Here is a 22,711-nt window from a genome sequence, read left to right as displayed (position 1 = left end):
GTGTTGTGCACTGTTGCAAACATTTATTTGTCAGACGATCTCTTGTGAAGCATGTCAAGCCTCATAATGAAAACAAGGCATTCCAAAGGTTTCCTAAATAATCTCAATGTCAATGTTGATTTTGTTGACTGCTGGACGTTACAGAAATTAGTGACAACCAAGCGAAGTGCCATATCAAATCGGCCCAGACTCAGTTTTTCAAGGAGAGGCTATCTGAACGACAACTGTATCGAGTTTATGTGCAGCAACCCTTCGCTTGGATGGGGTCGGCTGGTCTGGAAAGTGAAACAGAAGGCTTTATGCTTGCTGCTCAGGACCAGTCACTTCCCAATCGAAACAGTCAAAGTGTGATTTTGCATCACAATGTAAATATGACATGTAGATTATGCAATGAATTTAATGAGACTGTCCAAGACATTGTCAGTGGATGCCCAGCTTTGGCAAAAGAAAGTGTAATACCAAATATGACATTTGTTATATTTGACCACTCTCTGCATGGCATTGTGTATTTATTGATAAAGACACTTAAAGTAAATGAAGTTAATCACTACTTATATTATAACGATATATTACGAACTTTTCACAATATAAAACACAATGAGTTTACGTTTCAGTTCATTTGCGATATTTCCAAATTTCTTTGTAATATACCAAGAATTGGCCAAATATATTTGGTGTGTTACAGTTAGAGAGGGTGTACGCATGTTGTACACGTGCAGGTCATGACGATGAAATTGACTACGTTTCCGTGGACACAGCGTTGCTCATAAGACTATTAAGAGGTCGGAGTGACAAGTGTATACCGGAATTTTCTAAAAGTCGTTTGATAAAAGTTATTACAAACAAATAATACATGTAAGCATGGCCAAATCATACATTTTTCACCGTTATCACAGTCATCAGGTACCTCACATCAGTACGTACTATTATATGCTATTGAACTCGCCACTAGAACTCGTTGTCAGCCGAGGCACGCAAATATCCATCTTACTAGGCGCCACTGGGCGGACCTCATACACTGTCATACTGGGATAACTGTGACATCACATCCAACTTATCCTGTCTTACCATTACGTAAATTGAATATGGGAAATGTGGGTAATTGAATAGAAAGTACAAACATTTCTATTTTTTTAAACATTTTGGTCTATTAGTTCTTAAAATTCCAGATTTGTTGTCAGCTGTTCAGTTTTATTTAACCCTGAAATGCTTGACATTTGTCGTAATGACAAGCGGTGTACAGTGCCAAAGTACCAGTCTTCACAAGCGGCCGGAATCGTTAAACACTTATATCTGTAACGTCCAGCAGTACAGAACCATCATCAAAATCAACACTGACATTGAAATAGTGTCCTACATCATTGGCTCGTTTAAGGAAACTGTGGAATGCCTTGTTTTCATCATGAGTCTTGACATGCTTCACACGAGGATCATCAGACAAATACATGTGTGCAAAAGTGCACAATACAATAATTCTATGATGAGCTTCCACGTTAATGAAACTACTCTCTTAGATAAGCCCGCAAACTTTCATTCATGTAATTTTAGTAATTTCTGAGACAACTTGTCCTCATTTCACCAATATGGACCAAGTATAAAAGCACGGAGCAAGGGCCAAAATTCTGTAAAAAGTAAATTTAAGACACCAATTTACGAATTCATTTAAGACAATGACCAGTAATGTCAGTGTGTAAAGATTAATTTCTCCAACTTAAATACTTTTTGCGAAAATGTGTCCCCTTTGACAAGAGGACGGACGGACGGACGTGGCGGGGGGATAATGAATGACTGTTTCTGCAGCTGAATACTATTTTGTTCTGATCTCTGTTTCTCTTGCTGGTATTCATAATGTTGACATTAATCTATATTTATTCAATGTAGTGACCCCGTGGTGACCTAAAAAAAAGGTTGGGATGACTGGATCGGGTGGTAAGGCTCGGGCGCCTGGCTGATGGCGCATCGAGGCATCCCGACGGCAACGATCGTTGCTCGTTTTATCGATCACTGGATTGACTGACCCAGGCTATTTGCAAGTGGTCGCTATACAAACCAACAAATTTTCATTCATTTCACATGCACTCAATCATTTGCTCAATTATATACTCAATCATTTCTTCTTTCCACTGCTGGGGGCACGGGTGGCCCAGTCGTCTAAGGCGCCGCGATTCGCTGTGCAGAGTTGCGTCCCTTGGGCACGCCAGAAACCTATGATTGTGGGTTCGAATCCCGGTCCGCCCCGATTATGTTTCTAGGTTTGTCAGCTCCATACCCGTGCTCGTGGGTTTCACCGAAATGGTAAACGTCTGAGACCTGCATCACTTCGGGCTTTCCTCCCACATTAAACTGACACACCGTGATATGACTGGAATAGTGTTAAAAGCGGCGTAAAACCAAACTCACTCACTCACTCTTTCCACGGCTGTACTCATCAAGTATCTTCAGATCGGAATGACTTAACGACACAGCGTGTTTGTGCGGCACCAAACACAACCCAAGCCTCCAGGTAGGAATCAATACCTAATTAATATAATTCATTTGTGCAACGTCAAGCAACATCATACTAAATCTGTCATGGTCATATTCATATGGCATTAAAAGGATACCATTCTAATATTTCCATTATGTTTAATTAATCACGAAAACGGAAATTGAATCAGTAAAGAGTTTTCTTATTTGAGTTGCTAAGCAATAAAATCAACATTTATACAGAATACATTATTTTTCCGAACAAAGTGACAAAACCTTTTCCATATGTATGTATGTATGTATGTATGTATGTATGTGCGTGCGTGCGTGCGTGCGTGCGTGCGTGCGTGCGTGCGTGCGTGCGTGCGTGCGTGTGTGTATATGTATGTATGTGTGTATGTATGTTTGTGTATGTGTGTGTGCGTTTCTGTGTGTGTGCGCGCGCGCTCTTGTGTTGGTGTATTGCGTGCGTGCGTGCGTGCGTGCGTGCGTGCGTGCGTGCGTGCGTGCGTGCGTGCGTATGTATGTAATTACGTGCGTACGTGTGTGGGTGCGTGCGTGCGTTCGTGTGTGCTTGTTTGTGTGTGTATGGATGTATTTTGTATGCATGTAGTGTTTGTATGTATGTGCGTGCGTGCGTGCGTGCGTGTGCGTATGTGTGTGCGTGTAGGTATGTAATCAAATTTGTTACAAGATGCCCGCACGAGACTAATAAATAGAGTCACACAACAAAAAATATACAGATTAATCATAGCTAGTGTGGATGTTGTAGTTTATTGCGTCTGACATGCAAGGGGAACTACTCCTGTGTGACTTTATCACGAACTGATACGGAGATCGCACGAGGCATGATATAACATGGTTGAACGAGATGATTGATTACATCTCAATGTTCATCTCCGTATTATTCGGTCTATAGGAATTACACGTACATGAACAATACTGATTGGGTAGGAAGTAGTACAGTGATCTAATGGCTAGACTGCACAATCAAATAAACTAGCTATGATTTATGTTTCATCAACACACAACCTCAACTCTTCCCCCCACCCCACACACCACACCCCGGATGGGTAGGTAGGTCCCCAGTGTTCGGGTATGTGGGCATTCTGGTTCAGAAAAAGTCCCCAGAACCTCATCCTCATCCTACTCGGCGGAGCCTACTGAGAAGTGGAGGGAGTGGCCACAAGGTGTTATCCGGTTGACTGTACGTCATCATACCCCGACGTCTTCTGGTTGCCGGTTGTCCGATTACCCATGGATATCGAGTAACTTTTCTGAGGCACATGTGGTAGTTCTGAAAAGTGATGGTTGTTTGAGAACTGTGGTCGCTCTGCGGTGGGTCTACCTCTAATTATGAAATTACGCAGAGATGTAGAATATTTAATTTCCAAACTGGGTGTGTAAAAGTACTTGTAAATTTGTTTGAAAATCAAACTAGTACTGTGCGGCGAACAGTTTTACTTGACACAATTTTGCAAACTGTAAGCAAACAAAATACTTGCTTATATCTGAAAGACATTATGACAGAATTTGCTATGGATCACGACAATATCTTTTGCTGGTGTTCTTTTTTTTACGGGTAACCAAGCTGTTACAAAACAAGCAATATACGGAAAACGTTCACGTTTCGTTATTATGACAAATCTTAAGATATGATGAAGTAGTACTACATACAAATTTAGTAGCACAGAATTAGAGGCTCTATGTAATACTTAACATAAGCCCTTAGATCTTCGCATTCACCTGATTTGTTGATGTAACGTGACCTTTGCTGCCCAATTATTAATGGAGAACTAGTTTTATAATAAATCATATGTAATGAGCGAAAGAAAAGTTGATACTTTTTGTTTGACGTCATATGAACAATGTCTTGAAGATATGAAGGCTTTATAGATGTTTATATGATCTTGTTTCTAAACTGAACAAGACGTTAACCTGCTCGACATCAGTTTTACATAAGTGTGACCCGCCAGGGGAAAATGGGTGTTTGACGTTTGACGTCAACATACTTCAGTGAACAGCGCCACATGCGCGGACTGTACAGAATAACTTATATTTCCCTCCTTAGTTCGTAATGTAATAAAAACATTATTTCCAAACCTTTCAGCATACATGTCTACTTTCAATGAATCATACATTATACCTAAAAACTGCAATTGTTACATAAACAGTTATAAGTCGGAAAATGAGTCCAAATGTTTGAGACCCTTGATGATCTGGGTTAGAATAGGTCTTCAGCAACCCGTGTTTGCTCTAAGAGGCGACTATGCTAGTCCGGATGGGGTGGTCAGGTTGATGCATGTCATCGTCATCAAGAACGTGGACTGATGCCCATGATGTTCAGTGTTGTGTTTCACTTTAAGAACATTTAACACTTGAATTTCAACCTGGATGATCAGTTTTGCCAAGTTTTATCTATTTAATATGTCTCAAAGTATGTTTACAGTGTTTGGACAGATTTTTTTTAGATGCATACATTGCTATGTAAGGTGCATACATTCATATATCATATCCATACATTACAGTACAACCAATAACACATGCATACCTTCCCATAACAGATGCATACATTCTTACATCAGATGCATACATTCCTTTAACAGATGCATACATTCCTATATCAGATGCATACATTCCTTTAACATATACATAACTTACTATCAGATCCATGCATTCCTATAACAGATACATACATTCATTTAACAGATGCATACATTCCTATGTCAGATCCATACATTCCTTTAACATATGCATACTTTCCTATAACAGATCCCTACATTCCTGTAACAGATCCATACATTACATTCCTATGACAGATGCATACATTCCTATATCAAATCCATACCTTCCTTTAACAGACGCATACATTCCATAACAGATGCATACATTCCTATCAGATCCATACATTACTACAACAGATACATATATTCATTTAACCGATACATACATTCCTTAATCAGATGCATACATTCCTTTAATATATGCATACATTCCTTTAACAGATGCATACATTCCTATAACAGATCCATACATTCCTGTAACAGATGCATTACATTCCTATAACAGATCCATACATTCCTTTCCCATATGTATACTTTCCTATAACAGATCCATACATTCCTGTAACAGATCCATGCATTTCATTCCTATAACAGATCCATACATTCCTGTAACAGATGCATACATTCCTATAACAGATCCATACATTCTTGTAACAGATCCATACATTACATTCCTATAACAGATGCATACATTCCTATCAGATCCATACATTACAATAACAGATACATTCATTCATTCAACCGATGCATACATTCTTTTATCAGATGTATACATTCCTTTAACATATGCATACATTCTTTTAACAGATCCATACATTCCTTTAACAGATGCATTACATTCCTATGACAGATCCATACATTCCTTTAACAGATGCATGCATTCCTATAACAGATCCATACATGTATTTAACAGATGCATTACATTCCTATAAGAGATCCATACATTCCTTTAACATATGCAAACTTTCCTACAACAGATCCATACATTCCTGTAACAGATCCATGCATTACATTCCTATAACAGATCCATACATTCCTGTAACAGATGCATACATTCCTATAACAGATCCATACATTCCTGTAAGAGATCCATACCTTACCTTCCTATAACAGATGCATACATTCCTATATCAAATCAATTCATTCATTTAACAGATGTATACATTCCTATATCAGATGCATACATTCCTGTAACATATGCATACATTCCTATCAGATCCATACATTACTATAACAGATACATTCATTCCTTTAACAGATACATACATTCCTTTAACAGATGCATACATTCCTATATCAGATACATACATTCCTTCAACAGATGCATACATTCCTATATAAGATCCATACATTCCTTTATCAGATACATACATTCATTTAACAGATGCATACATTCCTATATCAGATGCATACATTCCTGTTACATATGCATACATTTCTATCAGATCCATATATTACTATAACAGATACATTCATTCCTGTAACAGATACATACATTCCTTTAACAGATGCATACATTCCTATATCAGATACATACATTCCTTCAACAGATGCATACATTCCTATATAAGATGCATATATTCCTTTATCAGATACATACATTCCTTTTACAGATGCATACATTCCTATATCAGATGCATACATGTATTTAACAGATACATACATTCCTTCAACAGATACATACATTCCTATATAAGATCCATACATTCCTTTATCAGATACATACATTCCTTTTACAGATGCATACATTCCTATATCAGATGCATACATTCCTTTAACAGATGCATACATTCCTATATCAGATGCATACATTCCTTTAACAGATGCATACATTCCTATAGCAGATCCATAGATTTATTTAACAGATGCATACATTCCTACATCAGATCCATATATTCCTTAACATTCATATTTCCAAGTCGCTGTTTTCAACAAATTCACGTTTGAATATATTTTATTTTGGTCTTTTCATCTGTGACTTGCAGGAAATTAAAAACTGTTCTTGCCAATGAAACTAATAACTCGTGCATATTAGTTTTCTCTAAATACGGGCCCACTTCAGTTTAGCAGATGGCTGAGGTCGGGCTCACAGCTGAAACACGTCAGTAGTGGTATGTTGAGTGTGATGTGCAAATCCTCGTTGGTTGGTTCGCGTTAGCCATTTTTTAAAATGTCTATTCACTCCATTCCCACACAAGTGTGCCCACATTTGTAAATCACATTTGCCAAATTAGGTTGGCATAGTGTTGATAAACAGTTCTTCGGCGTTTTTTTCCACATCATAGTGATTGCGAAAGGAGGGAGCACAATTATAAATCGCGAAGCTCCATTTACTGATAACCATTTTCTAAATTGTGGCCCCACTTTTTTTAAGCGTCATCGTAACAAGTGGGCCCACATTTGAATGTCGCGAAGCTTCACTTGGCTTCTTAATTAGTGCTGATAACCAATTTCTAAATGTGGACCTACTTTTTCCATCACAGTGATTGCAACAAGAGAGACCATACCTATAAATCGCAAAGCTTCGTTGGCTTACTGATAACCATTTTCGAAAATGTGGGCCCACTTCTTCCGACTTATATAGGGATTGAAACAGGTGGGCCCACAATTCACAAGGCTTCATTGGGTTGACTGTGTATTTTTTTTGGATAAATAGCTACAGATATTATTCTCATTTTGGTGGGACATGTCTATTATAAATTATGCAGTATGACTCACCTCTAAGATACATGTAGGTACACAAAGTCTATGAATTTTGAGTCCCCAACTGATCCACGGCATGGAATTGCTGAACGGCAGGTTTGAATTACACCTACTATTTTGTACGAATTACACCAAAAAAGAAGCATACGCGTGCACGTGACAAGATAACATTTCATAGTTTCAGTAGTAAAAAAGAAGAATATACCAGCTACATTGTGCATACTAGAAGTATATATGCTTAATGTACAACCTAGACAAAATCTGTACACATACACCAGGTAATACGGACAATTGCTTCCGATGTTTAATGGGATAAATCGATACAGGAAAAGGGGCGGTCGGGTAGCCTAGTGGTTAAAGCGTTCGCTCGTCACGCCGAAGACTCGGGTTCGATTCCCGACATGGGTACAATATGTGAAGCCCATTTCTTGTGTCCCCCGCCGTGATATTGCTGGAATATTGTTAAAAGCGGCGTAAAACCATACTCACTCACTCACTCACGATACAGGAAATCCAACACGAGTCTTCAGAATTACGTCCGAACGAGTACGCGTGGCCAAACTTTACAATGGTCGTATCACTGCATTGTATTCTACATTTGGATAGTTTCTAAGATGGTCACTGCACTGATTTTTATTACTATTTTTTATCTTGATCATCCTGAACATTGAAAGAAGGGATACTGAAAGTCGCTAACCAAGTGATCCCGTTGAACGGATCACGCGAAGGGCATTGGGCGAATCTTAATTCGTTCAATCGCTTAAAATGTAAATGATGCTATTCGTTCAATTCGTTTCAAAGGGTATGCCTCTTTCTGTCGCCATAGCCAGTTCCCAAGTTTAATTACTTCAACATGTCTTCCAGTTTTTAATGAGGAATAATTGTATCTCGATAATATATGTTATTATGAGCAAAATCATTCTCATTTATCTGTTGAAAAGATGATGTCGAATTTCAGGGTCTGTTTTGCCCAATTATACTGGTAAGTTGACCTCTAAATAACACATAAATGTCGTTTAAGTATACAGTAAAGGAAATATTTTAGGTTATGTAAAAGACATAATAAATATTACATAATTGTGGGCAAAATTGTGCTCATTACACCTGCATGTATGTTTTGCAAATAGCCGTCATTGAATTATTAATCTGTCCAAAATAGAGGGTGTAATTCAAATCTGCCGTTCAGCGATTACATACCGTTTTGGAAAAATGGCTACAACGGAAGAAACTAACTTCAAATTAAATTTCGTGAAGCAATAGCATCAATCTGTTGTTTTCCGCTATAACACATCAATCTAATCATAATATAAAAATTAAAATAGTAGGTCGCATCGGCATTATTTCAGCCATATTGCGACGAGAACAAGTTGACACATACAAGTGTGTCATGAATACAAAGTTATTTTTAAAAACACATTTGTTAAACATATTTTGGCATAATAATATTATTTACAACTGTTTAAAACACGGGCAAGAAAGCCACCTGTCACCACAACCAGGTTACCTCAACATGGCTTGACTGAAAACCCATGTAGGTGTGACCGACTGATGGTTTAAATTCTTGAAATATATTTATTTTTACCTTGGTGTCCCACCTTTCTTGCATAAGATCCCGATGATAACTCTTTGATTTGATATCACTGTACGGGATAAGGAGTGGAGATATAGTGATTACTACACGAGTGTCTGTCAGATACCATTGATCTTACAACGAGTTGTTTCAAAACGTATCTAACGAGCGAAAGCGAGTTAGATACGCTTTGTAACAACGAGTTGTAAGATCAATGGTATCTGACAGACACGAGTGCAGTAATCTGTTTCTTACACACCCTAAAATCGCACTTTTTAGCATCGAACCGATGAATTTTGTCTATTCTCATGATTGCAGTAGCGCATTAATACATATAACACCACTGTCATAAGTGACGTCATCCTATGTGCTGCTTATAATTACTACTCATAAATAATGTGACCCTACACAAAAAGGTTTCCGTCCTATCTGTGGATTATCAAGGCAATGATGAAAATGCAAACTAGACAAAAACCAAGAACACGCTGGGTGCCAAGTTGAAAGTTTACATCTCAAAGAAATTACCAAATATGTACAACAATGTTTACTTCCGTGTGACATCACTACCGGTGACCGACTTTTACAAAATGGCGTGTTGACTGACAACAGTACGCGGGATTTCCAGAGGAGGTTTTCGTTGATTAAGGGATCGTATACACATAAATGTGTCACGTAAGTAATCAGAAATATTCTGAAAATCTGCGTACTGTTATTTGTTTACCATGTTTTCCAATGTAAGAAAGAGAATTAGTCAGAAATGCAGATAACTAGTACCGTCATCGTTGTGCGTGATTTAGCGTCAGTCGTGGCGTCACACGGAAACTTTTACGGCTTCTGTTGAATTTACCACATCATTGTAATGTATATATGTGTAATTCCATAATTAGTGCAACGATACTCTTCCCATGAATATTCTCAAACGCGTGATCGAGCCAATGTATGCAACAATTAGACGAAAGTACCTCTTTAACGCTACAGTGTAAAATCTGAATTTTGCTTTGTTTACATTTCAGCAAGTACAATTTTCCGAGCACAGTTTTCGTTTCCATACCTAATTTATTTCGCATGATTTCATCTAGATAATTTGCATTGGTGACAAAGACCATTCATCCATTGTTTCGAAAATGTATGAGGAATTCAGGGATGCATGTATAGCAGCTGAGTTCGAAATATACCTGATCGAATATAGGCCTCTCGTAACCGGCATTTTGTAAACACAATCCAATATGGCGGAACGTACACTTCGGCGTTCGTGTGTGCATATTTTCCAAAACATTCTAAACGACTCTAGGCTGATCAGCGACGTTTCAGAATTATCATGAGTGATTTGATACCCGTGATCACTAATATGCTATCTTTCTACTTTAATTATTCGAGTAAATATCCGATATTTAGATTTCTAAACACACAGTAAATATTTATATTTATATTTATTACGCCGTGAGTTGTAGTTTGGCGAGATTTACAATGTACCTAACTTTCAGTCAATTTCAGTAATTTTGAATTGCCTCAAATGACAGTAAATGATAAACGGAAGGGGGAATTCAAAACTGTGAAGTGTCTGCGTGATTTTGAATTTTATTCGATTTCGAAGTGAGGGTTAAGAGGAGGGTCATATGTGTCACTGTTGCAGCCAGGGGGTTTACACTCTGAAAAAACGATAATGTTGACATAACAACAGATAATGTAACTGATAATAAAAACAAACAAACTCGCAGACAAGGACGAGTTTGTTTATTTTTATTATTAATTACATGGTCCTGTTGTTCAATACAGACGTGGGTGAACATTCGACTGAAGCACGAGCAATTTATGAATGACTTACACTCAGGAAAGTAGTCCCTCAGTCAAAGCTGTTACGATTTCATTGACTTCAGCAGTGAAGATTGAACTTTTATCTGGGATTCTAGAGGAAACAGTTTTGTTGACAATGGAATTTAATCAATGATTCTAAACGCACCACATGATCAATGGTACTTGGGTCTTTTTCGAAAACGACATTGGATGTTACTCAGGAGGTTATTGGTCTCCAAGTACCAGACTAATCGATTGTTGACAATGCGCTCCATGGTTTTACAAACAAAGCTAATTCGTGTTATGGGACAGTAATTGGATTGATCAGTATGATCACGGCGAGGCTGTGGTGCAGGAATGCTAATCGCATAATGCCACGAAGGAGGAAAATTTCCGATTGTCTATCTTTCAACAAATATTTTAGTAGTTTTTCCAAACATGAATCAGACGCTCGGGAGCTTACAAATCAACGGTGTCATGCTGTATAGTCATGATCTTGCCCTAGGGCAGTATGCAATTAATGGAGTGAAAATATTTCATTGTAGTCCTCACCATTGTTGTTTTACGCCACACTCAGCAATATACAAGCTGTATGACAGCAGTCTGTAAGTAATCGAGTCTGGACCAGACAATCCAGTGACTGACATCATGAGCATCGATCCACGCAATTAGGAACGATGACATGCATCATCAGCCACGTCAGCGAGCCTGACCACCCGGGAAGCATGGGTTGCTGAAGCCCTATTCTATCCCGGGCCTAACGTTCGAAGCCACTTGCAAAGGAAGTTTATTCTCTTGGAACAGATACTACTTAATTCCGCGCTTCTCGTGGGCCATTCTCTTAATTCAAATTGTTAACACTGAACCTTCTGTCTGAACGTTATGTCTTCTTCAATTACTGTTCACAATCCTACTTGTAAAGTGTACCTACGTAATGGATCGGCCTCTTGATCTAACAGATAGAGTAAAGGTGTGTATTTTTAATGGGAGTCTACACTATCAATTCATCGCCATCATATCCGAAGACGTTCGAATGTATTGATACTTCCATGCACGAAACTCATGGTCGACAGCTTCTGTAAAAAGGGTGTCGTCTTCACATAAAAGGGGGGACATGCTCCACGTTCTGGTGCCCATGCTCGGACTAAGTAACATTTTGTTCTCATTAAAAAATGCAAAATTTAGATGGTGTCTGTGTATAAAGGGCGAGTAATGCGCGTTATAAATGGATTGTTTATTATCCCCCGCCCAACAAAGAGGATATAGAAACGGGCTCCGTCCGTCCGTCCGTCCGTCACGTTTCGTTTCCGGAGCATAACTCAGAAACCGTTCAACATTCTTTCATGAAACTTTGCAGGTCTGTCAAGTACATGCTGAACTGGTGCCTTTTGCTATTTAGAAATTTTCGAAAGTTTTATTTTTTACGTCTCCATGGCAACAAGATTGACTTAGGTTCTGTGACGGTAGGGTTCGTTTCCGGAGCATAACTCATAAACCGTTCAATATCGTTTCATGAAACTTTGCAGGTTTCTCAGGTACATGCTGAACTGGTGCCTCTTGCTATTTAGAAATTTTAGAAATTTTAATTTTTTACGTTTCCATGGCAACAAGATGAAATGTTCAACCTCGGTTAAAAAAGGTTAGGGTTTGTTTAGATTTAATTATGTCATAAATTCTGCAACAGGGACGGGGGATATAGCCACGTTAGTTGCAAACGCTTGTTATTATTATTATTATTATTATTATTTACAGATTAAAATTTAACAAGTATTTGTCACAAAGTGACGAAATGTCCCCCGCCGCCTTATGCGATATGTGGTTTTTTTCTAAATATTTTATTCCTTTTGACTAATATTATTTTCTGCGTTAGATACCTCCATGGAACTATTTGTCGTACCATTAGAAATAATTACCCAAATTCCTGCAAATCAAATCGGCTCATGGCTGCTCATATAGCGACATGTCTGATCATCAAACATGAAGGAATCCAGAAATTAGTTCTTGAGATATCGCAGCAACACTGTTTTCCATCACGAATAACAGATGTCCCTGCTGTTACCTTGAAAATGGGGTCAAGGTCACCAAAACCGACTGGTGTCTGCGGTGTCTGTATATACACCATAGTTCCAAATATGAAGACAATCCAGTGTTTAGTTCTTGAGATATCGCGGCAACACCGTTTTCCAACTCCAAAAGCAGATTTGCCTGCTGTGACCTTGAAAATAGGGACAAGGTCACCAAAACCGACTGGTGTCTGCGGAGTCTGTATATACACCATAGTTCCAAATATGAAGACAATCCAGTGTTTAGTTCTTGAGATATCGCGGCAACACCGTTTTCCAACTCCAAAAGCAGATTTGCCGGCTGTGACCTTGAAAATGGGGCCAAGGTCACCAAAACCGACTGGTGTCTGCGGTGTCTGTATATACACCATAGTTCCAAATATGAAGACAATCCAGTGTTTAGTTCTTGAGATATCGCGGCAACACCGTTTTCCAACTCCAAAAGCAGATTTGCCTGTTGTGGCCTTGAAAATAGGGTCAAGGTCACCAAAACCGACTGGTGTCTGCGGAGTCTTTATATACACCATAGTTCCAAATATGAAGACAATCCAGTGTTTAGTTCTTGAGATATCGCGGCAACACCGTTTTCCAACTCCAAAAGCAGATTTGCCTGTTGTGGCCTTGAAAATGGGGTCAAGGTCACCAAAACCGACTGATGTCTGCGGAGTCTGTATATACACCATAGTTCCAAATATGAAGACAATCCAGCGATTAGTTCTTGAGATATTGCGGCAACACCGTTTTCCGACTCCAAAAGCAGATTTGCCTGTTGTGGCCTTGAAAAGGGGGTCAAGGTCACCAAAACCGACTGGTGTCTGCGGAGTCTGTATATACACCATAGTTCCAAATATGAAGACAATCCAGCGATTAGTTCTTGAGATATTGCGGCAACACCGTTTTCCAACTCCAAAAGCAGATTTGCCTGCTGTGACCTTGAAAAGGGGGTCAAGGTCACCAAAACCGACTGGTGTCTGTGGTGTCTGTATATACAACATAGTTCCAAATATAAAGACAATCCAGCGATTAGTTCTTGAGATATCGCGGCAACACCGTTTTCCAACTCCAAAAGCAGATTTGCCTGCTGTGACCTTGAAAAGGGGGTCAAGGTCACCAAAACCGACTGGTGTCTGTGGTGTCTGTATATACACCATAGTACCAAATATGAAGACAATCCAGCGATTAGTTCTTGAGATATTGCGGCAACACCGTTTTCCAACTCCAAAAGCAGATTTGCCTGCTGTGACCTTGAAAAGGGGGTCAAGGTCACCAAAACCGACTGGTGTCTGCGGTGTCTGTATATACACCATAGTTCCAAATATATAAAGACAATCCAGCGATTAGTTCTTGAGATATCGCGGCAACACCGTTTTCCAACTCCAAAAGCAGATTTGCCTGCTGTGACCTTGAAAATAGGGTCAAGGTCACCAAAACCGACTGGTGTCTGCGGAGTCTGTATATACACCATAGTTCCAAATATGAAGACAATCCAGTGTTTAGTTCTTGAGATATCGCGGCAACAAACAGGTTGGACGTTCGTACGGACGGTCGTGAATACTATGTCCCCCGCTCCGCGCTTTCGCGCGGCGGGGGACAAAAAAGCAGCAAAGAGGGTTTAGGTGATCCTGGCACAGTCAGGCTGGTTAGGCTCATCATCAGCTCAGGGCCCTTGCCCCTCTACACGCAGCCCAGACAGCGAATTGGACTTCTCCCAGGAAGCGCTGCCTAGTCAAACCCACCAAGAACTTTTCGGAGAATGTGACGACTCCCCAACACTGCATCCTTCTGTATTGTACATTTTGTCAGTAGGGCAGCAAACCCGGTTACTCTCCCAATGTCAATGGGGCAGTCGGGTAGCCTAGTGGTTAAAGCGTTCACTCGTCACGCCGAAGACCCGGGTTCGATTCCCGACATGGGTACAATGTGTGAAGCCCATTTCTTGTGTCCCCCGCCGTGATATTGCTGGAACAGTGCTAAAAGCGGCGTAAAACCATACTCACTCACTCCCAATGTCAGACAATAGATTGGGAGGTACTGAACCTAAGGCATCGAGAACAATGGGGAGTCGGAGAACTTGGTTCCTGGGATACAAGCGTGACATTTCGAAAGCGAGGTGTGCATATTTGCCATGTTTTTCCTGAATCTTGTCAATCACATTAGTGTCAAAGGGACAGAAATTTCAATGATATGAATGATTTCTTTGGATTTATCAAAAAGGACAAGATCAGGTGTGTTAGCCTGGATACGTTTGAGGCTGTAAACGGGCCTATTCCAAAGAGTTTTGTATTTATCATTTTCCATGACGCCCTCTACATATTTTTGGTCGTACCATGGATGGACCTCTAAATCTGTGTCCAAACCATAAGCATGACGAAGACGGTAATAAAAGGATCAATCATTAAATTCATTGCATAATCTACATTTCATATTAACATGTTGATGCAAAATCACGCATCGGTTAGGGATGGGAAGTGATTGGTCCTGAGCAGAAATATAAAAGAATGCAGTAAAGAGTGTTTGGGTGATCATCTCACAGTCAGGCTGGTTATGCTCATCATTAACATCAGACAACCTAGTGATTGATATCATGAGCATCGATCGACTTACTTGGGATAAGATGACATACATCAACCAAGTCAGCGAGCCTGGCCACTCGATCCCGTTAGTCGCCTCTTACGACAAGCATATTCGCTTCTTGCGCCAAGCATGGGTTGTGAAGACCTATTCTCTACCCGGTATTCACGGACTTCAAAAGAATATCCCCCAAAATAGTCACGATCACTTACGTTTAGTTTTCTTATATTATTATACAATAGAACATTGTGTTTAATCTATGGTATATCTTTTTTTTAACCTGTACCTGGTCACATATGTGACATCACTTTATTCTTCAAACGATCCAATACATTTCGCGAATCGACAGTTGGTTGTTAGATACTCATGCACACAGAAAACTATCGACATATTGTAGAGCACTTCTATTTGGGATCTCTGGCATGGACAACAACCGACTTGGAATCGTGAATAATGGCTCTGAAACTACTTGTAAAACGCAAAACAGGGCTGTGTTGATAATAACAAGCAATAGACCGCCTCTTGTGTTTACATGCCAACGTCTGTTGTCTGGAAAATGTAGCCTTAGGGAGTTTCGAGAGTATACGCAATGGCTATATACATCGTCGTAATGGCGAGACCACGTTTATACAAAGTCCTTGATAGCATTACTGTACAAGCCTGAAATGGTACACATCCACCTTTATCAAACTACCAACCACTTGCGATGAAACCTCAGTCATGTTTTAATTGTCTGGCTAGACGTGTTGAAATGGCTTTCAATGTCAATTTGTGTGTTGATAATAAAACGCGTTTTATCCACTTATGCACTGAGCCAACATCACGTGTTTTGTTCTTCAGGGTCCATGTTCTAGAAGTGAATATCAATTTGTTTCGGCGGATAATCGAGACTGGTCGTTGACGTTATATATTTACCAGAACTGGGTCAATATTTCTGCTGGTGGACCCCGGGTTTCATCAGGAGCTAAAAGTATAGAACGAACGTGTTTGTTAAACGTTTGCTTTTACTTGTAAGCAGCAGCATCTCTCCACTTGTACACAGTAGACGTAATTCAACATTACAATATCGGTTTTAGTTTCAACAAAATTAGTGTCCCTGGATTTCTGGTCTATCGGGGTCGGTGGGGTATCCCAGTGGTTAGAGCGTTCGCTCGTCACGCCAAAGACCCGGGTGCCACAAGGATACAATGTGTGAAGCCAATATGATGGAGTCCCCGGCCGTGATGTTGCGGGAATATTGCTAAAAGCGTCGTAAAACACCCACTCACACTGGTCCATCGATCACTTGATTGTTTGGTTAATTTTCAGGCATCCGTAACAGAACAACTGCTGTGCCTGACGTCGCAGCGAACCCTTACTTTTTTAAGCAAATTGTGTGAGTGGCGGATGCAACCGGGGGGGGGGCAGGACACACTTACTCTTTTTGTTAACACCTGGTGTCATCACTGAATTTCAGTGATCCATTCATATAATGTTCACCGCTGTTTTGCGTTTTAACGCATGGGTTCACTTTGGGCGGATAATCGAGGTTATTCTCTGACGTCGACGTTTTATATTAATGTGACATTGGTCATTGTCACTAAATTCCTAGCAAGGCCAGTTTGGATTGAGACGCTCTAGTCCACTTCAAGGTCCTTGTAATAGTATTAACCTTGTTCAGTTTGTCCATAGTAACCTATGCCGTTCATAATATCGATCACTGGCATATCTTATCCAGACTCAATGACTGAAACGGCCACTGGCATAACTAGAATATTGCTGGGTGCGGCGTTCAACAACAAACGAAGACACTTAAATATATATTCCAATATCAGAGCTACGCTTTTCTTGCGTTATGTTTGATATTGAAAATAAATCAAAGTATGAAATTTCAAACCCTTTGCCATTACAAAATCCCCCAAAAGAATCCAATTGTTAACATTACGGGGGCGAATATACACCCAAATATGTGACGTCACAACTGACAGCGCACACCAAAGGCTGAGTCTTTAGCATCATTGGGAAAACATGGTTTGCGGGCGAAAGAATTCCCAAAAGTGCTGATTTGTGGTATAATGCTTCAGCGGAAATATAACGCAAAGGCCTGTATAAACTAGCCCCCACAACGCTGATCTGTCGCCTTTAATCTGTGATCTTACGATAGTTAAATGTTAGATGTTGGCCGGCCCCACACTCTCGTTAGCAGTTCAGGCACCTGTTGGATCTCATGACAATGGGCCGTTACAGCAATATTTCACATTAACATTTACTTGACGTAAATTTCCCGCATTTTCAACGACGTCAGTAAGAATGGCACAACTGTTCAGTTTCCATAACAGGGATCAAACGAAGATAAGAAAAATCAATTTCATATTCAAATTATGTATTCTCACTTATTAAGGCAAAGAGTGAATGAATGAGTATTGGTTTAACGCCGGTTTATACTGGAAAGCCAGAAGAGATTGAGTCCTTTAAGTTTACCACATGGGTGAGACCCATAAACAAGGATACGGCGCTGACAAACCTAAATATATATTCTGGATGAACCCGGATTCGAACCCACCACCATAGATTTCGATGCTCATGATGTCAATCATTATTCATGATGTCAATCACTGGATTGTCTGCCCAGATACGATTATTTGCAGACCGCCGTCATATAGCTGAAATATTGCTGAGTGTAGCGTTACACAACAAACAAACCATTGGTTCCCGCACGCCATTTACGCCAAACCTAGAAATATATTCCGGGTGAACTGAGATTCGAACCCACCACCACAGGTTTCGACGCTCATGATATCAATCACTGGATTGTCTGGCCGGGACTCGATTATTTTTTCAGTCGCCGTCATATAGCTGGAATATTGGTGAGTGTGGCGTTAAACAACAAACAAACATTAGGTTCCCGCACGACATTTACGCTGCCCCCCCCCCCCCCCCCACCCCACCCCCCCACCCCCACCCCCACCCCCACACACACACCGCACACGCACGGCAATACATATAAGCGCCCAACGCGACTACTAATAATGACAACGTCCCCTATATTCATGACAGAGAATGTATGAGTCGTCGCGTTTTACACTAGTCAAACCACTTCAAGGCTGACGACAATCAGTGTGTTTCAACTTGTGCATCGATACTGGAAATCCAACACGGGTCTTCGGAATTACGTCCGAACGGGTACGCGTGACCAAACTTTACAATGGTCGTATCACTGCACTGTATTCTTCATTTAGATCGCTTCTGTGATGTTCAGTGCATCGATTTAACTAATCCATTTATCTTGATTGTCCGTAACGTTGAAAGGAGGGACGCCGAAAGTGGCCCTGTGGTCCTGTTAAACAAATACACAAGCTGATTGGCTAAGCAACAGATTAACACCTATTACAAGAGATAGCTAAATCAATACTCTGGCAAGCCAATCGACAAGATGCATAGACAGCCAATTTAGCCGGCTGTGACCAATTAACACCCGAGAGTTAATAAACTCGACACTCTAATGAGTGAATAACCTAGGCTAGGCTTGATCCCTAAACTCCCTTGGCCTATCCCTAAAATATGTCCCTTGGACAATTCAGGCGAGACGAACACGCCTAAATAGAAGATAAGTCTTATAGACTTAAGTCGGTTGGACTGAGCAACGGAATTCTAGACTTCACAAAAATACAGGTACTTGACCCTCAACTAGATAATCCCGGGAAAATTGGATAATCACGGGTCACTGGAAAAAAGGGGTATAAAATATATATAATATAATATATAAGCTAATACGTTTAGCCCAGTAACGCCAGACTAGGTCAATACAAGGTCAAAATTGCCCATTAAATATTATTTACTGGCGAAACTAAGTTTCGACCTGACCACCCAGTACATGTAATTAACAGTACGACATGTAAAGCGATCTAGCAAATCCTGGTGATGTGATCCTATGTTGTTTATGTAGTGTTTAAGAGGTCGCCATCTGCCTCAGCAATGTCGGCTGACCTGTCCACTTTGGTTGGTTGGTTGGTTGGTTTGTTGTTTAACGCCGCACTCAGCAAAATTCCAGCTATATGACGGCGGTCTGTAAATAATCGAGTCTATACCAGACAATCCAGTGATTAATATCATGAGCATCGATCCACGCAATTGGGATCGATGACATGCATCAACCAAGTCAGCGAGCCTGACAACCCGATCCCGCTAGTCGCCTTTTACGACAAGCATAGTCACCTTTTACGGCAAGCATGGGTTGCTGAAGACCTATTCTACCCCGGATCTTCACGGGTCGGTCCACTTTGGGATTTATGTGTGTGAGTGGGGTACACTATCTTTTGTGAGTTTTTCGTTTTGATATGATTTCATTTGTGATTTTTAGAAATTGATAGAATTTCTGCTCTGTTTATGTACGTTCGAGTAGCTGACCGTCTCCCGGAAATAATCTTGAAAGCGCCAGGTCTCTTGTACGAGACGCGCGGACATCGGAGAAAGACCCCCGCCCCTTGAGAAAGACCCCCGCCCCTTGCTAGCCGGGAGAGCCGGGAGAGCTGACAGACTTGTTCTTTCTAAAATAGGGAAAACCCTAAGAGACAAGTTTGTTGGTTTGTTGTTTAGCGCCGCATTCAGCACTATTCCAGCTGTATGACGGCGGTCCGAAAATAATCGAGTCTGGACCGGACAATACAGTGATTGGAATACGATGACTTGTATCAACCAAGTCAGCGAGCCTGACCACCCGATCCCGTTATTCGCCTCTTACGACAAGCATAGTCGCCTTTTACGGCAAGCATGGGTTGCTGAAGACCTATTCTACCCCAGATCGTCAGGATATAATGAAATATTAATGTTATGATCTCTCGCCAGAAAAAGATAAGCTTTGAAAAATAACTGCCGGAGATAGAAATTTTCGGTACCAAATCCTAACACCCCCGAAACATTTCAGGTGGACAATGTAACTCATCTGTCCAGTTAAGTTGGGGTCTTTCTTTATATTGATATTGATATTGATATTGACACTTCAATGAAAGGACGTCAACTCGCTATGAAAAATTAGTATTGCTGATTATTACTACAAACTGCTGCTTTAATGCATCATTTTTAAATCAAATTGGGACCGTGTCGTCTAACTCATTCTAGCCAGACGCCAATGATTTTCAGAAGGCAAATGATCTCGTACAACTTTTTCAGACGAGTCCGGATCCACTCAGGACTTTCTGGATCGGCGTGGACGTGTCTCGAGGCATCCTAACGATTGTCATGCGAACGTTAACGTAAGGCAACATGGCAGATTTGGGGTGGGCCTGTATTGATATTGGGCTGAATAGCTATGACAGCCAGAACACCACTGCGTATTGTCCATGGGATACCGGGATAACATACTTCCGCCAATCATGGTGCTGTTTGCGCCCCATGCTGGTCCACGTTTTGTCTTTCAAGACGCCAACGCTCTTGCCCACTGTCCACGCATCATAACTGTCTACCTCCAGCAGCAAAACATCACCTGAATGCACCGGCCAGCCCTGAGTCCTAACCTTTCCCTCAAGGAGCACGCCTGGGACATGATCCGGAGACGTGTTCGCCTGCGCCAAAGGCCACCCTAAGTTTGTCGAACTTGGCCATACATGACTCCCTCAGATTGTCATTTGGAGATGGATTCGGACCATGCCACACCGTAGAGACGAATGTTTGCCCAATCGTGGGCACATGGCCCTTTACTGATCAAGTCATCTCAAACAGTCATTTGTTTTACTATACACCCATGTCGCCTGTCTTGGTTGTTTGCACCCTTTCTGTACACCGCCAACACCATCTGTTGATTATGAGGTTACATCTGGTCTTTCCTTTTTTTTATCAATCCATTGTCACTGCTCAATATATCTTTGTATCTCTGTACTCATCTGTTATTTAAGAAATAAAGGACGCGTGGGAATGTTTTACTGTACGATAAACAACGACTATGAGTCGATTACGTGTGGGAGACATCAACATTAGGTATAGCCTCTTTAAGGATGATGATACAATGTACAAGCTTCACAAATATCTACCCGTATGTTATTAATGATGACTCCCTCCATAGAATCCGGAAATGTCGGACAAGTCAATTTTACGCACATGTGGGAATTTCCCGCATATTCTCACAATCCTCACGTCGATTATCTGTACCTATTTCTCCCAATACCGATTGTCATATCTCCCCGTTCTGGGTGCGACCGGTCGGACATCGCATTTATCTGCGTTGCCAAGCTACATATATTGGAAACAACTCACCATTCACGTCCCTCTTAATATCAAAGGTGCAGTTGTGTAGCCTAGTGGGTAAAGCGTTCGCTCGTCACGCCAAAAACCCAGGTTCGATTCCCCACATGGGTACAATGTGTGAAGCCCATTTCTGGTGTCCCCTGCCGGGATATTCCTGGAATATTACTTAAAGTGGCGTAAAACCATACTCACTCACTCTCAAACTTAACATCGTTCAATATACGACATCATCAAGTTGCGACGCGCATGGGCGAATCTCCAGAAATGACGTCATGGTAGAACAATGTTTTATCGTGAAATAAACCATGCTTCGTTCTTCAATGTCCTTTCCGATTTATCGCGTAGCTATCTTATATTATTATATATCCCCATTTTTGTAGCGTATATAACATTTACCATCTGCCATTAGTCAGATGTTTTATCATTTGTTCATATCTTTTCCCACAGAGATAGGGGGGTGGTCGGGTAGCCTAGTGATTAAAGCGTTGGCTCGTCACGCCGAAGACCCGGGTTCGATTCCCGACATGGGTACAATGTGTGAAGCCCATTTCTGGTGTCCCCCGCCGTGATATTGCTGGAATATTGCTAAAAGCGGCGTAAAACCATATTTACTCACTCACTCCCACAGAGATAGGAATCAGCGGCTTCACCGGCAACAGTGTCTTAGACATGAGCTTTGAAACCGAAGTGAGCACAAGCATTGATTCAGTGGCTGATTATCCTCTTTATCTTGGACACTGCTTTATTCTCTTTTGCAACTA

General features: G+C 40.7%; 1 protein-coding gene across 1 annotated transcript in view; it reads left to right on the top strand.

The window, feature by feature from the left end:
* Window positions 1-22,711, top strand: part of LOC124130893 (B1 bradykinin receptor-like) — a 96,290-nt gene that overhangs the window by 21,197 nt on the left and 52,382 nt on the right. The gene's annotated exons all lie outside the window — the stretch shown is intronic.

The sequence above is a fragment of the Haliotis rufescens genome, unplaced genomic scaffold, assembly GCF_023055435.1.
Source record: "Haliotis rufescens isolate VD_foot unplaced genomic scaffold, xgHalRufe1.0.p SCAF_143, whole genome shotgun sequence".
Classification (NCBI taxonomy): Eukaryota; Metazoa; Mollusca; class Gastropoda; order Lepetellida; family Haliotidae; genus Haliotis; species Haliotis rufescens.
Note: the sequence above shows the minus strand (reverse complement) of the source record. Positions and strands in the feature narration are given on the sequence as shown.